Source organism: Mya arenaria, chromosome 2 (genome assembly GCF_026914265.1).
Source record: "Mya arenaria isolate MELC-2E11 chromosome 2, ASM2691426v1".
Taxonomy (NCBI): domain Eukaryota; kingdom Metazoa; phylum Mollusca; class Bivalvia; order Myida; family Myidae; genus Mya; species Mya arenaria.
This window is the reverse complement of record NC_069123.1, coordinates 17209105-17231919: the sequence shown is the minus strand read 5'-3', so window position 1 is coordinate 17231919 and position 22815 is coordinate 17209105. Positions and strand designations below refer to the sequence as shown.

At 33.0% G+C, this 22815-nt stretch overlaps 2 non-coding genes across 2 annotated transcripts; both read left to right on the top strand.

The window, feature by feature from the left end:
• Positions 1–19254: 19254 nt before the first annotated feature.
• Trnat-agu (transfer RNA threonine (anticodon AGU)) lies at positions 19255–19328 on the top strand. The gene has a single exon. It is a non-coding gene; the product is annotated as a tRNA-Thr (tRNA).
• Positions 19329–19443: 115 nt separating this feature from the next.
• Positions 19444–19517, top strand: Trnat-agu (transfer RNA threonine (anticodon AGU)). The gene has a single exon. It is a non-coding gene; the product is annotated as a tRNA-Thr (tRNA).
• The last annotated feature ends 3298 nt before the right edge of the window (positions 19518–22815 follow it).

The window sequence follows — 22815 nt, the reverse complement described above, 5'->3', positions numbered from 1 at the left end:
ACGCTGGTATTGTACTGTATTTCAATTTTGTATCCAGTAAATTACAATTAACTAATATACTAATAACATATACTACGAATCAATAATATCTAATAAAATATATTTATATGTTTTTATTTATATTAAGTGTACACATGTAAGGTTAAAAGTTCTATTTAACTTATAGGTTTGAAATATTACGCAATCGTTTGGACACAATTATACTGGCAATCTTAATGTTAATGCAGAGGATATTAGCAAAGTAGTGCATGAAAAAAATAATTTTATTTTGACATGACAACCAAAGCTATTTGCGAAGTATGACTAACGCTATGGGCAGTCCTATGGTCCCATCACATACCTCTCTATTAATGGGTAACTAGAAGAATAATTATTCAGTGCCTTTGAAACCAGATGTGTGATTAAGTTCATCGACAAAAGGTTTACACATTAGATATAAACTGAATCTGTGTCTTTTTAGAGGAATCGATATGGAAAGCGAATCTATTGATTTTATGGCAGAAATGTTTTGTATCTAATAAACATGCATATATACTTGTATTTAGATGTCTCCAATTCTCATCCAATGTTTGTAAACTGGGGATTACAATCAACCAGGTTAAACGATTCAGGCGTATTATGTCTGATGGTACTGTGGTTAATGGGTCTTTGATTAGCTAGCAAAACTATTTTGAAACTATAAAATATCTAAAAAAATGTTGTAGCGGATGGAATTTCAAGTCAAAGAAACAGTCTCAGATTGAAACCTTGCGTATTATGAAACTTATGCAGTAAGCCCGTTTATAATATGTTAAATACTTCATTTCCAAATATTTGTGATATTCATGATATCATATATATCATTTTATACTGGGATCCTTTATAATTGTCTGACAAAGAACGTGTCAATCTCTTAATTACTTCAAGCCTATTTCTGCTTATAGCCGCCATTAATAAGTACAGGATAGTCCAATTAAAGGAACACTAATGTCAAAACCGTTTTCGTTCAATAATTGTCTGAGACGTTAATGTACGAGTTGGAACAATATGCATTTTAAGTGTTCCCAATTTCATAGTAGCGTTACAGAAGTAACTGATAATTTACTTTTTTATTCTGATTATACTTCAAGCGATGTTATATATCTCATTACATGTAAACACTGAAATATAAAGGCGGACTAACAAATCAGGTTGATTCCCATACAATGAATTCACATAGATTTGATATAAAATAATGCTGTTTTTTTAAACCCATATCACTTAATGCTTCCCATTACGGGTCACAAGATACTAATGAATTTTCATTGTCAGGTTTTCCTTTCATCCCATAGATGTTATTCACCAAAATACTTGCCGTATAAACTGTTCATCATGACGTTGACGTAACTTCATGTTAATATTGTTAATCATGTACTGGTGAAGGCGCTATGCCAAAACGTTAACAATAATTACACTTGACGTGTTAATGCCATTTCATTGTTATCACTGCTCATTATGAATCAAGTTTAATTGATATTTGTAGCATAAAAAGTATGTTTCAACATGCTAAGCAATGACGTGAATTGCTTTGTTTTCCAGTATGTACATCGTCATTATATACTGCACTTGTGCCTTTGTGTGTTTTTATTCATGTTTGCAATATTTCAGGCGACTAAGATATATGTTCATACGCGTAATTACATTTTATTCAAATTTGTACAAATGTATACAATACGTTAAAAAAGTTAAACTTTGAGCAAAACTATACGCTCTAAAGTACAATAATCATAACTTAATAAAACACAAACGGAAACGTCTTTATCTAGTTACTGAGAAGCAGTCTGTTGATTTCTAGCACATGGGAGCATTACTCTTTTCTGCTTAATAACATCGCTATTGATAAAACGGGAAACTAAGAAAATATTATTAGAACATAAAAAGGAAGTGCTTTCAAGTTAATGGATAATTTCTGGTCATTTTGACTAGACCCTCTTTGCATTTATCATGTGCCATCATATTTCGTTGAATCATGTGGTAGGTAAGTTTTCAGTTAGTCGGTTTTTAGTATCCATTATGAAAGGATGTGAAACCATTATATCAGATTTGAATGTCATGTATTATAAGCAAATTACATATACAAAATATATTAAATACCATTGGTTGTGGCTTTAACCTTCTACCTAAGAGAGGAGTCTCCAACTGGTCAAGTGCAACCTTCCGGTGACCTTTCATGGTCTTCGGTCAAACCGCTAATACGTCATTTTATAAACCTTGACCGAACAGATTAAACTCATCTACTTGTCAGGAACTACCACTGAAGCCCCCTTGTCTTACATCAAAACAGCTGTTCTCAAGTATGTATGGGCTACCATCCGACAGACAGACAGACCTATCTGCATCTTTACCCCCCCTTTGGTTTGAAGAGAGCATAATAATCTAATAAACAAATCAAACTATCACCAAACCGAAAGTGTGTGTTATAATTCCTTTGTATTTCCCTTATGTTAAACAACTATTGCGTTATGTTTCGCTATCAAAAACACATTACTTGCATATTTTATATATACGTTTGCAATATGTGCGTTTCCAATGAGTGTAAATATTATATAATATGCTCCAGTGAGTCAAATGGTAACGTCCCTAGACTTTATACTGGTTCTCCAGACCTTGTCTGCAACATTATTGCTTTAATACAGCAATCCATTAGTATACTCTATATAGCCGTAAAGCTCGAACATACCGTAATAAAACACCCATGTTAGACAAACAGAGAAGTGTGGGTTGATATTGCCGTAGGTTTAATAAAATAGAATGATAATATGCTGCTTAATATAATTTGCTTTGGGGAAAATATGTTACAAAAAATATGTTAACCATCTTGCCTTTATAACACCATGTTTTTATTTCTCAATAATAAGTATGTACTTTCACAGGAAATTTAGAGGAAATCATCGATGTCGTTCGCTCCAAAATAATTTGGCACAGGCGCACAAAACATATGCAATCATATGCTATATTGTAAGACAGCGGGTACATCTAATGTATCCGATATTCAGAAGGGATTTCGAAATAATCTGAAATAAATTTTATGTAAACCCCAATAGCTCAGACGGTTACGTCTTTGGTCTGGTCTCATTACATGCTCTGTGTTTGTCATTTGTTTATCTAAAACAAATCACTTTTGTCATAAAATGATACCTCTGTAAATACGTGTTACATGCTTTTAATGTGTTGCGGGGATGCCGATTTTGATCCTTTTTTAAATATTTACAAATTAATTAACTATCCGTATTTGCAATGTAAACATTACACATATAGCTTTAAAATATGATCATACAGAACATACATATCGAAACATGATTGTCAGATCTTTGCGAAGACAGAAAGTCAGATTGATTTTAAATATAAGAACGGTCCTTCATGAAACTCGTTTGCTTTCACGAACTCACAGTTACGTTTAAAGTAAATTTCACAGGCACATACCTGTTGGATTAACCATATATCACGAAGACTTAAACGGGCACTAGTGTACAGTAAACTCTTTCCTTCACTTCTAAACAACACACGCAAAGACCATTCTATTAGCTTTTACATTTGTAACGCGAATGTAGTTACATGGGATTAAGATGCGTTTTGAAAATACTATGAACATTTTGCTATTGAAGTTACAACATTTGAATATTATCAATTTAATACACACGTTACCTTATACAAATTTTAAGAATACGTCCCTCCAATGGAGTACCAAATATCACTCATGTAACGTTTCATGCCGAAATGATGTTAATAAGTCATTCTAATTGAGTTACAAAACACAAGTTCGAAAATGGAATTTTTCGAGACATATTTCTGTCATAAAAGAGATTTCTATGGCCAAATAGTGTGTGACTCAATAAACCATTAATTCCAGACATGAGTACTATTAAACACCGAGTTATTACATTTAAACATACAAACAAAACTCTCAAATAACTCATATTGAAAACATCGTTGAATATTGCTTATAAATTAAATTAACATAAGCTTTTAATCTTAAGAGCTATGGAAACATTATTTTCTGGAAATGCCTGTTCTATTATAGGAGTATTAATCTTAAAACCAGTTTATTAAGGTTATGACCGACTAGACGTTCATGATTTGTATGGAAAAAAGCTTAACATCAGCATCTGTATATTTATTGGGTCTTTGAGTGCAACCTCAAACTCGTGATATTGCAAATGATACTGTCTGTAAAAGAGTTCAATGCGTGAATGAAACTGTGCGTTTTCCAAAAATAAGACCTATTTTAACCCCATGTCAAATATAGCCTGACGTTTGCAAACCTAGCCCTACGTTCAACTAAGGTGCTTTCGGCAAACATTTGAAATATCATAATAACCTAGCATTAATCGAGCATAAGATATTTCTGGTATTTCTCTTTTTGGATATTTTTCTCTGAAGAACAAATCTGGAAGATGATTACCAGAGTATTGCCATACTAACGTTGTTTATCGGGAATATCTTATCAAGTTTTAAAATATTAAGCAACAACCACATAACTGAGAAACACACAAAGGAGTTTTCGAAAAACCACATTTGAAGACATATTGGTGACATTTATTACCACACATGAATATGTATATCTGCCTTTGACAATTCTTAATATGAGATTATGAAAATGCTGAAATTTAACTCAGAAATAATCTGCAGCGAGAGAAACAAGTGAAAAAAATAATACACACAATTTCAGGAAAGAACCTTTTTTGACCTTTTAATTTCTGACACAAAAATAGTAGTAAAACTGGTCAATTTCAACCTACCAGTAAAGTGTCATGGACTTGGGACAAATCGACCGAAGTCTTTTGATGACAATTCATTCAAAATACGTTTGTCTGTGACCTTTACATTTGAATTACGGACCGCAAACAATAAAAGTCAGTTAGTGGTCGAGGGCAATCAACAACAGTGTCTACGCTCTAGTTTTAACCAGTCTCCATTTGTTTTGCGAAAATTATTTCATAGCTATGTTGACCGTGACCTTGCAGACACGACATTGTCTACCGAACAATAGACAAATTGACAGATTGACAAAGTGACTGATTTAGCAACATTTGCAAACCTTTATTGCACATCTCCGAAGGAGACATAACAATCTTACAATATCGTTAATGAGAAAATTTGGGCTTAAACCTTATTTTCATTCTCCATACATTTTGTTATGTAATCGTGACTTTTGTGTTTTATACAAATGAATTGAAACAGACATCATGACAATAGCCGGGAATAACCCTTATATCTTCTGGAAAAAACTCACGTCCAATGTGTGTAAATATGTCATTATATGTTCTACTTTCCTAACATCATCAGACGGCTTGTAATCAGTCTTCGGACTTTGCCCCAAACAACATTTCTTCAATATACTCTCTATTAATGAATATCTTCCGTACGACTACAGCTGAAATGAACGTATATAGAATCTGAATTCACAAACGACCGCTAGCAACCATTGTTCTTGTTTAAACAAGCAGAGTGTGTACAATTCCGAAGATTTATCATTGGTTTACTGATATTTACGCAATAATTTGCTCTTTCCAAGACAAAAAAATAAAACAGTTGTTAAATGATCAATCTGTGAGAGTGCAGCTTTAAGACGTATTTCAATTGTATCAATCATGATTATGAAAATAATTGCACTCTTAAAATGCGTATTGAACTCACGTTCTTACTACGACTAGTACCTTTCCAAATGTAAACAACTTTTTCTTTACTAACATATATTTGCTTTTTTATCAAATGTAATTACCTGTTGCGAAGAGTCGGCGAAAACTTACTCTTTAAGCGATCTATTCATTGATAACATGTTAGTTTAAAACGCTATTTGGTTCAGACTGCGATTACCTTCTTTTTAATGTTTTAAGTTGCAATGTGTTACTTAATCTCCCTTATTTACTGTTCTAACATGAATACAGTCTGGTTAAGAACTTCCTTCATTGTTAGTTTATACACTCAGCAGACAGAAAATGTATCCATCGTTCGTTTGTTGATATTTCCATTCCAAGGGCTAAAAGGCACAGCGAGAGGAAGCAGGAGGGAAAGACTTTCATAATTTACTTATAATTTATAACAATTCCAGAAAAATATGTTTGGGGAGTCGAAGGGTCTAGTGCAGACAAGCATTTAATGGCTGACCTGATTAACCTAATTAATAATATTATCTGAGAACTTTCAGTGTCTAATATACGGATTTATCTAGCCATTAAAAGTGATGGATTGGAAGGTAATCCTGTCTTAGAGAGATTTGTTCGCTTCTGCTGCTTCTAGCCACGATGAATGCCAACATGTTGTCAATATTTATTCACGATTTGTACACAATTTCGATAGAACTGTACGCAAATTTCTTCGAAACCTTATTAATGTTTTTGCATTGGGTTTATTTTGAAAAGTGAACAGCACATGTTAAAAATGAGATTTTTCTACGAAACGTGTACAAGGTGTGTTTCTGACTCCTTGTTTTGGGCTCCTAGTTTCTGTAGAGGTTGTAACAAGGAATCATGACGTCAATACGGGAGAAATTGTTAAGTATTTGTCTGTTCAACTTGTATCCTTGATGTCAGGATATGCTACTCGTGTTTTATGTATAAATTATACAATTAAAAGAAAGAAAATGAATAGAAATAGGTTTTATGACGTGGAAAATCTAAATCTTAGTAGAACATAAACAGGTAGACATTTTATACCCGTGTACCTTATCGTCAATTACCCGCGGGTGCCCGAGCTACAGAATAAACACGAAATTTCACCTGAGACGGAAAAGAAAAAAATAGTTCCATTTCATAAGAGGTCAATCACACTGTTTAGGGAACTTCATTTTTTTTGAAAAAGCATCTTTATAAGAACCAACCTTTTTATTCATGCCAACAAGCATTATTTAAAACAATTGCTGTGTTGATCGAGTACCGTGTATTAAAGGTGTACCAGGGAACCATAAATGCCCAGGTGCTGAGGTAAGTTGCACTTGTGCCTCTTGTTTAATATTCACATTTGGAACACAAACACAATATCATGATTACAACTGTAGTCAAGGTCGAGCCCTCAGAATAGGAGCCAGGTTAGTTCTGATTATTTTCCTTCGACACTCCAATGAACTGTTGCAATTTTTAAAGTCAACTAAATTATACGTCTTATAATACTCCAGTAATTCTTTTTCAAAGATAATTAAGGGTTATTGAATTATTTGTGATTCACCACTGAAAATGAGCCTTGTGAAATTATAAATGAAATAATTCTTAGTGTATGTTACAGTTAATCTTAAGCGATCTACAAACCATTAAGCGGGCCATTATAATCGACCCATGAAAAATAAATGAACAAAAAAAATCTTTCGATGTCATTGAAATACACAAAATGAAAACACCAAAAGGTAATCAACTCTAAGTTTAATTTGCTGTTATACAAATAAAGCACGACATTCACGATTGTGGTGAAATTCTATAGAACTGTAAAAAAAACTGTAAGCTGAAGACATTTACTAGATCCTGTAATAAGCCGATAGATAGCATTGAAATCAACCCCTAATAAATACATTTCATAATAATTACAAAGCCATATATTTTTTTAGAAAAAAAAGTAATACCTATTGTCGAACCTGATTATTTTACACGTTTGTACACCGTCTTTGTAATGATTTGATATTTTCTGCTTTCAGCATTTCGTTTATTATGTTCTCCTAAAAATGAATGGAATTTTTGAAACAAATGTTTGAAATAAAATATTTAAGTCATTTTAATGGTCGTCTGGCAATCATTCAAAAAGGTAAGGACAGCAGTGCGCGCCTTTAGAAGGGCGTAAAATGCTATAATTGAAACCATTTGAAATCTGCATCAGCTTCAGTCTTTGGAACCACTCAGAAAGGAACACGTTTTTATCTATATGCAAGTTTTTATTGTAATCCTATCAACTTTTATTATCAAAGTACGTTTGCTGCATAATATTTCTATTTCCATGTTGTAAAATCATGTGTGTATTTTATTGATAAACCTAGGACCAAGTACAAATATTACCTTGAAGTTAAAAAAGATCACAAATCTAGACAATTTAATCGTTTATTCAGTTAAGTCATGCAATACAGAAAAAGTAGGAAACACACACATTGTTTACATGCGGAACAGAGAATGTTGTTAATCTCCATATTGTAACGGCCAAACAATATAAGTGTGCTCTAGAGGGACAGAAAACGGCGAATAAAATCAAGACAGTCGACATCATCTTTGACGTCTGAAAATGCCGTAAAGTGACATCGCGATAAGGTGAAATGTTAAAAAATAACTTCCGAACTTAACACAGCCGGTATTTGATCTATTCCTGACGAAATTAAGTCTTTATTCCTTCAGGGCAAATACAATGGGGCAATATCTGGGATCGGTTAAGAAGCCGTATGGTTAGCAATGTAATTTATAACAGTTCCATCAAGATTTTACTTGATACAAGATGAAAGTATCACACATAAACATATTCTCAGACATGTATATTATTTTTGTCATTAATTTGATACGGTTTGTAGTTTGATGCGGTTTGCTTCGGTATTACAAGAAATGTGGGTATACGAGTATATCGTTCAAACAAATTTGGATCAGTTCGCAAGAAGTTGTATGGGATAAAACAAGCAGTTAACTAACTCGGGTTTTTCTTTCCTAACTTAAATAACATTAATATTGGAAGACAATTCTTTGATTACGTTAATGTGTTTGCAGCTTTTCCGGTTGACTGAGACGTTTAAGAATTTATGAAATAACTGGATAATATGCAATTATATTATAATGTGCTATATTGAGATACACCCGACAGTTTTCGTTTATCCATATACATGTAGTTGGAACATTCTATAGTTTAGTCCTTACAGCCACTTTCATCAATACAAGTTGTTTTCGATCAATAACTAAAATACGACTGACCCCTCGGTCTTTATGTTATATTTAAAAATCAACAAAAATATGGTTTGAGATCAATAACTGAAATACGACTTAAATAAGTATGGCCATGACAAAAATATTATGAAAGGGAAAATGTTGTCAGTTTTCCAAACAATTGAGCTCTGTTCTATTGTGAGTTATCTTATATGACTAAATTGAAAGCATTGATGCCAAAATCAGCTGATTCTGAGACAAAATATAAAAGAAAAGAAGTTGTCAAATAAGGCTATGAGAGTGCAGCTTTTAACAAGGAGTTATTTTGGGTAAATAAAACGAACCGTCCTTATAATTTATTTTGCATTTTTTTACAAATAGTTGCGGTGAATCCGTCGAACATCAATTTGATGTAGAATAATACACATCGTAAAAGTAAACATCTGTATTACTGAATTAAATTCTGATCATGTACTGTGCGTCGCGTCATGTCATAATGAGTACTCTAACAGCGAGCAGTAGAGATAGTTAATTAATGTGTAACTTAATTAAGTGAGCTTTATTATCACTGAGGTCTGCCTACAATGTATTGAGCTTTTAATGAATGCCTACAATGGCAAGCGTATCATTATTGGTGATATCTTAGAAGGCAATCTTATCGAATAAGAACGTTTCCAAAAGCTCATTATTTGACGGCACGTGGCGAAAACTCACATATCTGTTATGAAAATAACATAAACGTAAGTTATATTAGGAACGTATGTAGATATTTTGATTGACGACGTAACCGTACACACGATCACATAAAATCCCGATAAATAACTGTGCAAAGCACGAATGCGTGGTAAAAACGTTTTTCGTTTGAATTTCGCATACAAATCAAACTTGTCCAGTAGCGACCGGCTTGAATCATCGTAAAAACAAACCGTGTAGGAATACGGCGTGTAGTTGAAATCCCTTCTCTCTCAAAACGTGCAGAACAAATTCTCCATCATCGGCATTGTTTAAACGTCGAATTTTGCGATTCGTTGGCACGTAACAACCATTCTTTGCAAATATGAGTATCTTTATACAGAAGTAAACGAATTGCAAAATTGCAATAAAAATTTCCAACCCCTTACTAAGCATTTTATAGACTTTAAACGGGTTGACATATTGGATCTGAAGTCTATCGTCAATTTCCCGGCGGGTACCCGTGTAAACATTTCTCGCCACAGAATCAACTCGACACAGAATCTTAATTATACTTAATTATACAAAAAAAAATAAGTACAGTTTAAAAGTTTTATTTAATGAAAATGAAAAAAAAGAGTCTGTTTTTATCAGAGGCCGGTCAAAAAGTTTGGGGAACGTCCTCAACAATAAAAAACCCTTAAATAATGTAAAAATCGATTGCTGTGTTGGTCGGGTACCGTGTGTTAAAATAGTACCAGGGTACCCGGGCCGTGAATACCCGGTTATCAATCCATGTCATAAGTCCGAGGTGAGTTCCACTGAAGATCCCCTAGTCAATGGTTGATTTATTTCAAGGTGATGTGGTCACAATGCTTAATCATAGTAATTTAAAAGTTTTATCAGTACAAAACATGATGTCGCAATGTCTCTATCTTTGAGGTCTCGAATGATTAATGAAATCTGTGAAGCGGACTTGGCATAACAATTTGTTTACAGGACATTTTGCCTTGAATTCCTCTCATTAATTCATAAGATTAAAGATGAAGGCTATTACAGAAGCATTAACATTAATTGTAGTGCCTAGGGGTCTAGGAAAAGTAGGTCTAGGAAAAGTACATATTATTCCAATATTAGTGAAAGTCTGTATAAATCATTCAATAGTACATAACAGAAATCCTGAAGGTGGTTTCAGCTAGGTTTCGCTATTCGTATTTGTATTTGGAAGCTTTCATTTTCCACAAAATGTTATTATTTCTTTAGTAAATTGCCACCAGTAATTTATAACTGTGTATTTTATAAAAAGAAATCGGCACAAGAATAATAATTTGATCTCAAACATGGTATCATGTTCATTACTGTAGACAAGGACGGTACCAATGTGTGAGAGTTGCATTATAGGTGTCCGCCTCTCACCCAAGAGGTTGTGTGTTCAATTCCCACCACGGGTACTCTCTCATGGCCTCCTAACATTGACACTAGTACTGGTTTCAACTCTGATTCTGTGTGCTATCAGTTTGCGTAACAATCGAGCTAATAATAGAATAAACTAAAGGACAGCGCCTCATAGTAAAACCCAGGTTAGATTTGGCCTAGTTGACCTTATTTCCATGTTGTTGTTTTTTACATTAACACTCCAATTAAGTTTTGCCATTTAAAAAAAATCACCCTTATTGTACTTCTTGATCATACTGCAGTGAATCTAATCATCTGGTAAAACAATTATACTGCAGTGAATCTAATCATCTGGTAAAACAATTATACTGCAGTGAATCTAATCATCTGGTAAAACAATTATACTGCAGTGAATCTAATCATCTGGTAAAACAATTATACTGCAGTGAATCTAATCTAATCATCTGGTAAAAACAATTATACTGCAGTGAATCTAATCATCTGGTAAAACAATTATACTGCAGTGAATCTAATCATCTGGTAAAACAATTATACTGCAGAAAATCTAATCATCTGGTAAAACAATTATACTGCAGTGAATCTAATCATCTGGTAAAACAATTATACTGCAGTGAATCTAATCATCTGGTAAAACAATTATACTGCAGTGAATCTAATCATCTGGTAAAACAATTATACTGCAGTGAATCTAATCATCTGGTAAAACAATTATACATTCCTTGAACTATTTGTGTTTGACTACTGAAAATGCGCCATGTGAACTAATACATAATTTAACCCTTAGTACAAATAAGAGTTAACTATTTCCGATCTACAAAAAAGAGAGATAATGTTATAAGGTACACCGGGTTTCAAGAAATTCAATATATATTCCATGCCGTGAAATGTACAATCTCCATACTGAACACGGTTGGTACATCATATTTTGTATCTGATAGCAAATAATTTGCTGCTGACATACTTATGTTCCTTAATGAAAAAAAATGTTTAACAACCCAGAAAGTGCTAGCAAGTTTTGTTAACTATGAATTCATCATTTTAACAAACGTTTTAAGCACAAAGTTGAAATAGAACACAAATGATTAGTAATTATTATTAGTCTAAAAAAGTAATACATCTACGAAAATTGAACTCCTTCAAGAGATTAAGGTAATGAGCTGTTACAGAAAATAAATTAGTAACAACAAGCTAAACGGTTTAACATTTTCATTATTTGAGCATTAATGTAATTCAAGGAAATGTTACGAAAATATTTGAAACGATAACAAGATTTGTTGTCCATTACCTTTCGTAATTATTTCATCATTTATTTTTAGCTGAATAGGCATCTCCTCAGAGAGATTTGTTAAAGATTTGCAATGATTCACAAATGCATATTGTTCATTCCGGAATAGATCAATTGCATATCAGTTTCTTAGACAGTGTAACAATCGACTGTTCTGTAAATCACGAGGTTTACATCAAATACAGTCTACTTGATCGGTTCTAGAAATAGACCAAATTAACTCGTCTTCATTCTTTTAGGTAAAAATGTGCATATATCTAGTCACAGTTTAGAAGCCGAATGGTAAACGATGTAATTTTTCACGTGTCCTTCATGCAAGATGAAAAATCCAATATAAACATATTCATAGCATATTCATTGTGTGTATACCACGTGATAAATTGCGTCATAAATGCTACGTAGGAAGGCAATGTTTTGCTTCGAATGAAGACTTAAAACAAAGATAATTTTCCTATCTCTTCACCATTTTAAATGAAACATAGCGCAGTCTACGGCACTTACGGAGCCCCGGCTTTGGTCTTTTACCAGAGTTTGATTGGGGGTTTTGTTTTTTAAAACGCTCCGACAAACCTTTTCACAATACGGCTGTCTGACGGCGAACTGTCAAAACATTATTTTAGAAACAGGTTTGTCGAAGTGTTTGATTAAACTAATTATTAAACTCCGGTAATAAAACGAAAGCGCGGCTCTTTAAGCGACATTGACTGCCCTTTGTTTCATGAAAAAATGGTGTGATAAAAGAAAATTTATCTCTGATTAAAGTCTTTATTTTAAACAAAATGATGCCTTCTCACGTGGCATATATGACGTAATTTTACACGTGGTATACACACACTGATATTGATTTCACAAAGTAATCGTCAATATGGTTTGTAGTTTGATGCGGCTTGATGCGGAATAACAAGAAATGTTTGTATACGAGTATATAGTCCGAAATAAGATGCTCAATTCGCAAGATTTAACAGGCACACCATTTGTTTGTAGTCGTCATTCATCTTGATTTCCAAAATTTGTATGAACAATTTTAAGAATGTCGTCTTTTTGCAGATAAAGTACAGTATATTGCCTTATTAGCCATTGGCCTTAAGGAGATAAAGGTGTAAAGTTTGTACAAACTTATTAAATTTCGATTTAGGCATTGCGTTTAAGAACACATTATGATAGACATGATGCATTTGTGAATTGTGAATTGTGAAATTAAAACTGACGAATACCTCTAAATCAATTATAAGCTTACACCCAGGCGTTCGGTTTTACGATATTTTATTATAAATAATGTAAAAGCACCGACTGGTAGCGCTAGAAGCCTGTGTTTACGGTAATGTGTTCGCAGGGCCTCACTTAGACTGAGGCGTGAGAGTGTTAATAAAATGAATAAAAAAATGTTTTTCGTTAGGGTAGACATCTATAAAACTACAATACTATCAATTTATATTACGTGACAATACAAGCATGGCGAACTTAGATTTTTCGCGTTCCTGCGTTAGTTTTCTCCATAATGATTCAAAGAAAAAATATCATAAGTTCAAAGGAGATCTATTTTTTTTCATAATAATTGAACAATGTATTATATGCTTTATTTTGTCGAAAAGACTTCAAATATGACCCAAAAATGTATTAATAAAAATATTTTGACTGTCTATTATGGAAGGGTATTTAAGTAAAAAATCAATTCATATAAATGAACTATTCTTGTATGTAAATTACATTAATATTATGGTAAATTTATATTCTATCATTACTGCTAACATGCGCATTCATACTATTGTTACGCACATTTAGAGATGTTACTACATCTTAGTTACAAATAGCTGCCATATATGATATTCATATAAATGTATTATTCTTGTATGTAAATTACATTGATATTATGGTAAATCTTTGTTCTATCATTACTGCTTACATGTGCATTCATACAAATGTTACGCACATTTAGAGATTTTACTACTTCTTAATTCCAAATTGCTGCCATATATTAGAAACTTGTTAATTTTAGATTTTATCTACAGACTGACAAATGTCTGCTGACTACTGCCTAATAACTGCTTGCGTGAATCTGAACGAATAGTTTATTTATAATTCAAATTAATAAGTTAAGGTTATGCTAAGCGAAAACATCCAGTACTATAACACAGCCAGTAAGCAGTAGACAACAAGCATTTGTATAAATCCGTGACGAAGCTAAATTCATATAAAGCTGGGGACCATTATCTTCGGTTGTTTCCGTGATTCGCAAGGTGCGCACCGGTGTTACCTGAAAAAAATACCACGGCAAATTCCTACCGCGAGGAGCGTGTTCCCCCTGGTCGGCCCAGTTGTCTATCCTAAATTATGATCGGACCTGCTTGAGGCCATCAGAATTATTAATGTCGTTCATCTTTGTCGTGATATTTTTTTTTTTACTTTTATGTTATAAAAGGAAAGGCAATATTACTATATTATAGTATATTCCATACTTTTTTAGGAGTCTATCATGAACTATTTTAATGCAACGTTTATAAATACGTTGAAACTGTTGTCTATCACAGATTATTTCAAACTCCGCGCAGTGTTACTTCCCTTGCAGTACAGTAATCACTGCCACCACAAGATTTTCATCCAAAATTGGATGAAAACTTTTAATGGCATTTTTTTAATCATATATATTTATTCTTATATCCTTTCTTAAATAATTACTTTACGCCAGTTGATAGGCATAATATGTTTTATAAAAAAATAACAATTAAAAAAAACATTCGGAAATGTTCGGTCTTTTTTCAAATTGAAAGTAGGATTTACAAATTACAATATCAACATGGATGTGTTGTTAGCTATTCAGACATGTATCGAACGTTTTGCATTTTTTCCTTTTATGGAATAAAATCGTTTATTTTCTAAACAAATGAAACATGTTGCTGGAATTTCTTTTAAAGGTGTTCCGTCCATTTTGTAAATTGCAATCACGTGCCGTTTCTATCATCACGTGATATTTGTGAAGGCAGTGATTACTGTACTGCAAGGGAAGTAACACTGCGCGGAGTTTGAGATTATTTAGCTTGACGAAATAGGCTATTGAGCAAACAGATTTTAGGCTTAAAAGTATCACGTTTATGAAACTGTTGTCCGCATCTCAATAATATGTACCTTTTAATACGAAGTTGTTAGTGTCTATCAAAGAAATATTTTAATTGATATTTATGTATGTCATACAAAAATAACCCTATCATATACCATTTCTTTTATGGACATTTGAAGGTACATATTAACAAAATCAATTGATATATTTTATTTTTTGCATCAAATATGTTCTTTGATAATATAAAGAAAAGTACATTGATCAAACAAGTGTAAGTGAGAAAGAAATAGAATTGGCTTCAATTGCCAATCAATAATTTCTGCTCACAGTCTGCAGTCTATCACAGATCAATGAGCAATTGCAATGACCAACAGTTAACACAAACGCTTCCGTGGGAGGGGGGATGGCACACCCGGCACATGCCCCATCACTAAAGTCTTCAAAGTTTGCATTCTATCTCAAAGGATTGGAAATTAATAAACTACACCTTTCAAATGCCATCATGTGCAGGCGATGTGAACTCATAAAAACAACAAATTCAAACAGCGCAACCTCCTTTAATTATGTCCTCTTGATGTTTCTTCATCCGTATATAAACAACTGTTTCCACGTCTTCCAACAATTTCCAATACTGGTGAAAATGTATCCATCATCCGTGTGATATTTGTTGAAAACAAGAAAAGCATACATGCCATAAAACTGAGAAAAAAGTTATTTTCTCCAGTATTGTAGCAGAACGCAATCCTTGAACATGTGCAAGATATGCCATGAAGTCAATATCACCACTACTTGAAGGCCACCGATGTGTTATGTTCACTTGTATGTCTTTCTGATGTCTTCACAAATTGCTTACGTCTAGCGGACCCTTGGGGGGAGGGGTACGCCCCTTAGGTATGTCCTCTCTTGGGGAGCGGAGTACGCCCCTTAGGTATGCCCTTTCTTGGGGAGCGGAGTACGCCCCTTAGGTATGCCCTTTCTTGGGGAGCGGAGTACGCCCCTTAGGTATGCCCTCTCTAACGTCTATTCCTGAACTCTCCCCTGCTTTTAAGATAAACTTTCATAACCAGTATCACTTATTACCTTATTATTATAATAAAATTCATTAAACTTATCTTGAAGCCATATGATGGCAGATAAACAATGGTTAAAGTTAAATGAACAGTAATGTTCATTTCTATATTTTTTATTGATAAGATTAATCCCAGTATGAAAGATTCATTTTATATTAGAAAATAAATAAAATATATATGTTTAGGAAAGACAATTAAGAAAACCATGTTTTATGATAGACAATATTTTTTTATGTAAATGATAAATAAGAAAAAATATTCTTATTGTCTATCATGAAATATATATTTCTTATTGTCTATCATGAAAAATATTTCTTACTGTCTATCAAGAATTGTTTTTATTATTGCCTATCATGAAATATCTTTCTAACTGTCTATCATAAATATTATCATATTTCCTGATAGACAATAAGAATTTTTTTTTTAATATTTCTTATTGTCTATCATGAAAAATATTTCTTATGGTCTATCATGAATTATTTTTATTATTGTCTATCATGAAATATTTTTCTGTCTATCATAAATTTTAATACATATGTTTAAATTAAATATTTCTTATTGTCTATCATGAAGTTTTTTCTTACTGTCTATCAGGAATTATTTTCATTATTATCTATCATGAAATATTTTTCTTACTGTCTATCATAAATTTTAATAAATATATTTTATGATAGACAATACGAACACAAATTATACATAATTACAGTAAAGCAAAAACCATGATTGACTGTAAGAAACTTACTACTTGTGTTTTCATGTAATTATAGGACAAATAAGAAAAATATAAATAATTCTTATTGTCTATCATAAATTTAAAAAACAACAACATATTTTACGATAGATAATAAGAAAAAATCTGGATAAACAGATAAGGCCTGTAAATATGAAAATTGGTTCATGCTCAAGTCAATCGTATGATCAAACTTCAAAAGATTAAAACAGTAAAATGCTTAATGTTTTACTGATTTTCAATATTCCAACTCATTTTAGCTCAAGTTAGGCTCTTCCCATCTTTAATTTAGACAAGAGACATAGTGGTCCTACATCGCTCAACTTATTAAAGGGTTACAAAAGAACCATTGCAAATAATCTTTGTGAAATAGCCACCTCAGGACCGCTAAGACACACAAGGACATGCAAAGACACCTCAACTTTAAGGGAAAGCTACTTTAAAGCACTGTACTAGGTATTAAGCAGTTAAGAACTAAAAAAAAATATCACATAAAATCATTTTTACCGGTTAAAATCGTTTTTGTTTGTAATAATTACAAAAATGTAGAAAGGGCTCAAAGTCTCAACCAAATGTTCCCCTTTGTCTTTACTGGTTTAGAATGTCTATTTCTATGTTATTAACCTTGCCGGATCAAGTAGAAATTGATCTTATTAACCCTTATTAACCCTTATTAACCCTACCCTGGCCCTAAATCCTAGTGGTTATTTAGGTTTGTCGTCAACCAATTGACTGTTAGTGTTTCTTATGAAACAGTACCTCTCATGGCACTCATAATATGCATGGACTATTTAACACTATTAAAACACGTTATTTAGATTTTGACGGACTAAAACATTATAATTGATGTCTTTCAGTACATATTTTAAAGCTTTGAAATAGATTACCCACTACTGTTAGTGTCTTTGTGTCCTAGCTTGTGTGTCTTGGCGGTATTTACCAATAATAGTTGAGCTAAATTTTGCCCCTTCCATTTGTGATTTCTTGGTTAGATATTTAATTATTTTTCCAGCAATGCATATATACCTGGTGATGATTGAACCTGTGACACTAGAAATCCTGCTCTCTACCGCTAACTGAGCTAGCTGGGGACCTCAGAGTAAACAGTGGCTCAGTTAGTAACGGCATGAATTTACATAATTTCACTGGGGACCCCAGAGTAAACAGTGGCTCAGTTAGTAACGGCATGAATTTACATAATTTCAAAGACTTCTCTGCCCCTAAACCAGCCCTTTTTACGATTTTTGATATTTCATGTTGCTGGTGTAGGGTCAGAGGAATTTCTATATTGAAAATGTGGGACTCTCCTCCCCCTCGCAGGAGAGGAACTTTAAACCACTATATCTTTGTAAAACATCATTTAATAAACATTTTAACACTATGCATCTGTTATCTAGATATTATTGAACCTATCTGAACAGAAAAAAAATGTTTTGTACACCTCAGATATGTTGTGGTAAAGGTTACAGCAAATATGTATGGCATAAGTACATTTATACATGAGGCATTTGATTTGTCAGATAACTCTGAATTGGATTGCCTCTAACTAAGACCTAATGGTTTAAAAAACAAAAGTTAAAGTTCAGATAGGTTAATAAATATATTGATAATATATTGTAACATTGAAATATTAATCCAATGCATGGTTACAGAGATATATTGATTTAAGTTCTTCTCCTGCGAGGGGGAGCAAAGTCCCACATTTTCACTATAGAAATTCCTCTGACCCTACACCAGCCACATAAAATATCAAAAATCGTAAAAAGAGCTGGTTTAGGGGCAGAGTAGGCTCAGATTAGGTAAGGGGGGCCAGTATTGCAAGTTAGACGTGTGTTCAAATCATTGTCCTACACTAGGTATATCTCCATAAAAGTACAATTTACGTCTAAACAGAACTTTATACCGATCGGTTAGTGCAAAACTAAAATTGATTATAAGATTTGCACTGACCAGACAATGTCGATTTCCCTTGAACACTGTAGAACGATTTTGCTTCTTCAGATTTTTAAATTTATATAGAAACTGTGAGATAAATAGTCATTGTTCCAGTTTGCGATGAGTCATTTAACGTGTACAACCCAATTTGTAAAACATTAAAACTTTCGCACAAGTTGCAAGTAAAACATTAAAACTTTCTCACAAGTTGAAAGTCCACTGTATCCGGATTGTAGTGTGTGTGGCCAGCCGCCCGGTTAGCTCAGTTGGTTAGAGCGCCGTGCTAGTGTTCCGGCGGTCGTGGGTTCGAGCCCCACACCGGGCGCACTTTTCCTCCCAGGTTTACTTTACTGGTGGCAGCGGTAAACGGCAGTAGTGCCTCCGTCGGCCTAAAAGGTTAATGGGGGGAGGAGTGTAGTGTGTGTGGGTAAGAACCAGCCGCCCGGTTAGCTCAGTTGGTTAGAGCGCCGTGCTAGTGTTCCGGCGGCCGTGGGTTCGAGCCCCACACCGGGCGCACTTTTCCTCCCAGGTTTACTTTAGGATTGACGTATCCGAATTGCATGCTTGCGGTCGACAAATATAAACTTCTATTTGGACAAATATATACTCCTGATTAAGACGTAGGAATGTTGCGGCTTGTTTAATGTAATTTTTCAATGTACAATGTATGCTTATTGATATTTACCTCATACGACGTGTATATAATATGTGTTGTTTTGTTATCGTCGTTGTTCATCGTATTATCTGGGGCTGTAGGAATCGGGTAATGTTTATCCATGCACCGTCTCGTCACGGAAAATCCCGAAGTTATGAAGATGCTTGACAGAGTGACCTCCCGTTTATAGCAATTTGCGCTAGAATTTTTTTTATTATTATTACTGGTTCCCTTCCATGTCTCGAATAACACAATGCACAATGCTTTGTGCGTTATGAGTGCTTATATTGCAAAAATCAGAACATTGAATTTGTGTATTTCTAATTGATATAAGGTAGAAGTGCAATTTTAACATTAGAATCTACATGTTGAAGGAAAGTTTGATTATGCTGCATGCAGAAGTAATGAAGCAACACAATGAACTCGCTCAATTACATGCACGAATAAGACGGTTATTATTTACACGCAATAGCATGCATAAACATCTTGGTAATAATAATAGAATGTCGATTTACCATTTGAGACTATGCAGTTGTCACTAGTATGAATACACATGTCACTAGTATGAATATACATGTTAGCAGTCATGATAGAATATAAATTTACCATAATATTAATGTAATTTACATACAAGAATCATGCATGTACATGAATTGATTTTTTACTTAAATACCCTTCCATATCTATGTTGTTTGAACATTGCGTGTCTTTCGTGTCTTTCGTGTCTGTAATGTCGTTGTTAAATTGTATATTTTCATTAATTCGAGTCAAATCTAGTAATCTCTATAAACGGACGGTATTACGTGTGGTAAGCATTGAACTTATGATGAGACTAGGTTTAGCACTATAAAATGTAGATTTATTCGTCTGATAAACGTATCATTTCTACCATTATTGGTGATATCTTGGAAGGCGAAAAGAGAACATTTCCCTTATGCTGTTAATTATAATGACTGACAACATGTTGTTCGACTCGCATTTCAAACATTATACGCAATTCCTCAGAATATAAAGAGTCGGTGACAAATTTCTTCCAAACTTGGTATTTAGACTATTTTTTAAGACATAAATCATATTGATGAATCGCTTTAGGAAGCATAGCGTCGACAATAGTTTAGATATATGAATAATTGTAAAATTTGCTGCAAAAGTTGAATAAGCCATGAAAGCGTTGAAGGGCTGAAAGGCGAGAGAAGAGTGTATTAACTTTTTTACAATTCTGTTCACAGACAAGAATAATCGAATCCAAGTTAGTACATTTTTATTTTCTGTGTAATTATCTACCGTTATATATACCCTTTGGTTCTTTAACAAGATTTATTGAAGATTATTCGGATTTCTTTCAAGTTAACATTCACGCTGCAATATTATGAACGTATTTGAATAAAGTGGTATTTTAAAACGAACTCTTTAAAACCGCTTAACACCATACGTCCCAGTCTGTGTCCCCGGCGCAATAATTCTGTTAACAATTCATATCAAAGATAGAACTGATTTCAATTTGCCGTTCTAAATTATGTAGACCCGTGGCCTGTAGCCTGAAAATGACCGACGGAATTGACCTTGCATTGGAAATCCTCATGGGTATATTTTTCATATCAAATAATTAATAATTCTTTGCGACATCTACTCTTTCTTTCACTTTCTTTCTTCCGGTTTGCAAACTTTCTCTTTTCTATTTCATTGCCGGTTTGCAGTTAAAATAATCATAGTTTTTCATTGGTTGTGATTTTGGGTAAATTCTCATTAATGTCAACCAAATTCAATATCTCCAAATTTATTGCAATGAGTTTAACATGTGATAAAAGATTAAAAACAACTTTGAATTACTTGGGGGATAAGGTGTTTTGACAATTGAAAATTAGTCTGAAAATGAGTGAATTTAAAGTGAAACGAACACCAAATTTAATACAATCCTCAAAATACACAAAGGGACAAAATGGTTTGATGAATAAGTGCCAAATCTATGACGTGTTCTTAAACAATTTACCACTGTACGCTGTTCAATAATAGTGTGGCTGTGTCCTGTTTTGCTCAACAACAACAAATATATAGCAAGTCTTTTGAAATAAAATATTATATGTCTTTTTCAATGGCAAATGTTCAAACGAATAAGGATTTAATCAAGCCTTTTATCAACATTTATCAGGCAATAGCGACATTTGAATGTGTATTCAGAAGGGGCGATAACGACATCAATTGTAAACCATTTTAAAGGTTCATAAGCTTCCGTATTTGAAACCACCCAGAAAGGAACACGTTTTTATCTTTTTGACATGTTTAACTGCATTACTATTCATCTTAATTAATAAAATACGTCCGTTCGCCTCTTGTACCATAATGTTTTTAGAAAACACTAATAGATAAACATGTGTACAAGTTAGAATATTACATTGGGATTAAAATATTTCACAAGCCCAGACCATTTCAACCTTTATTCATCACAGCGCAGTCCTGCAATGACGAAAACATAACTTGAAGGCGCACTTTTACCTATACGCATGCGCAACCGATAATGTTCAAGTTATATATAATATAATTTCTTAAATGTTTCGAGAAATTCGGACAAAAACCTTGTCCTTAATTTCAAAAACATAATCTTCGTCTTGTACACTATGTTTACATAACAAAGAGTAATATCTGGTAGTCCTATAACATTTTGTCGTTTATAGATTCATGAGGGTTTTTGTTTGTCCTTTTTTCAATTAACTTTGAAACATCAATGACAATGTGTTCACTCCGATGACATAAAGTTTTCTGAAGATTTGTTACTTGATAAAGACTTACAAATGACCGTTCGGTTTCCCTGGATGGATATTGTCTCACTATTATTTATTATTATTATTATTATTATTATTATTATAATTATTATTATTATTATTATTATTATTATTATTACTATTATTATTATTATAAAAATAATTCAAGTTTAATAAATTGATAAATAATTCCTATTTAAAGTAACAGTTTCGAAAACGGAACTAATTTAGCCACCCGAAATTCATTTTTTCACTGAATCGCTTCTTTACGTTGAGCTAGGAGTAATATACACATTTGACATTAAAACGGTATATTTACGGATCTTAAGATCGTAGTAAACCATTCCTCATCCTGAAACAATGGCAGTGTTATATTTATCCATGCAACAAAACGTGTT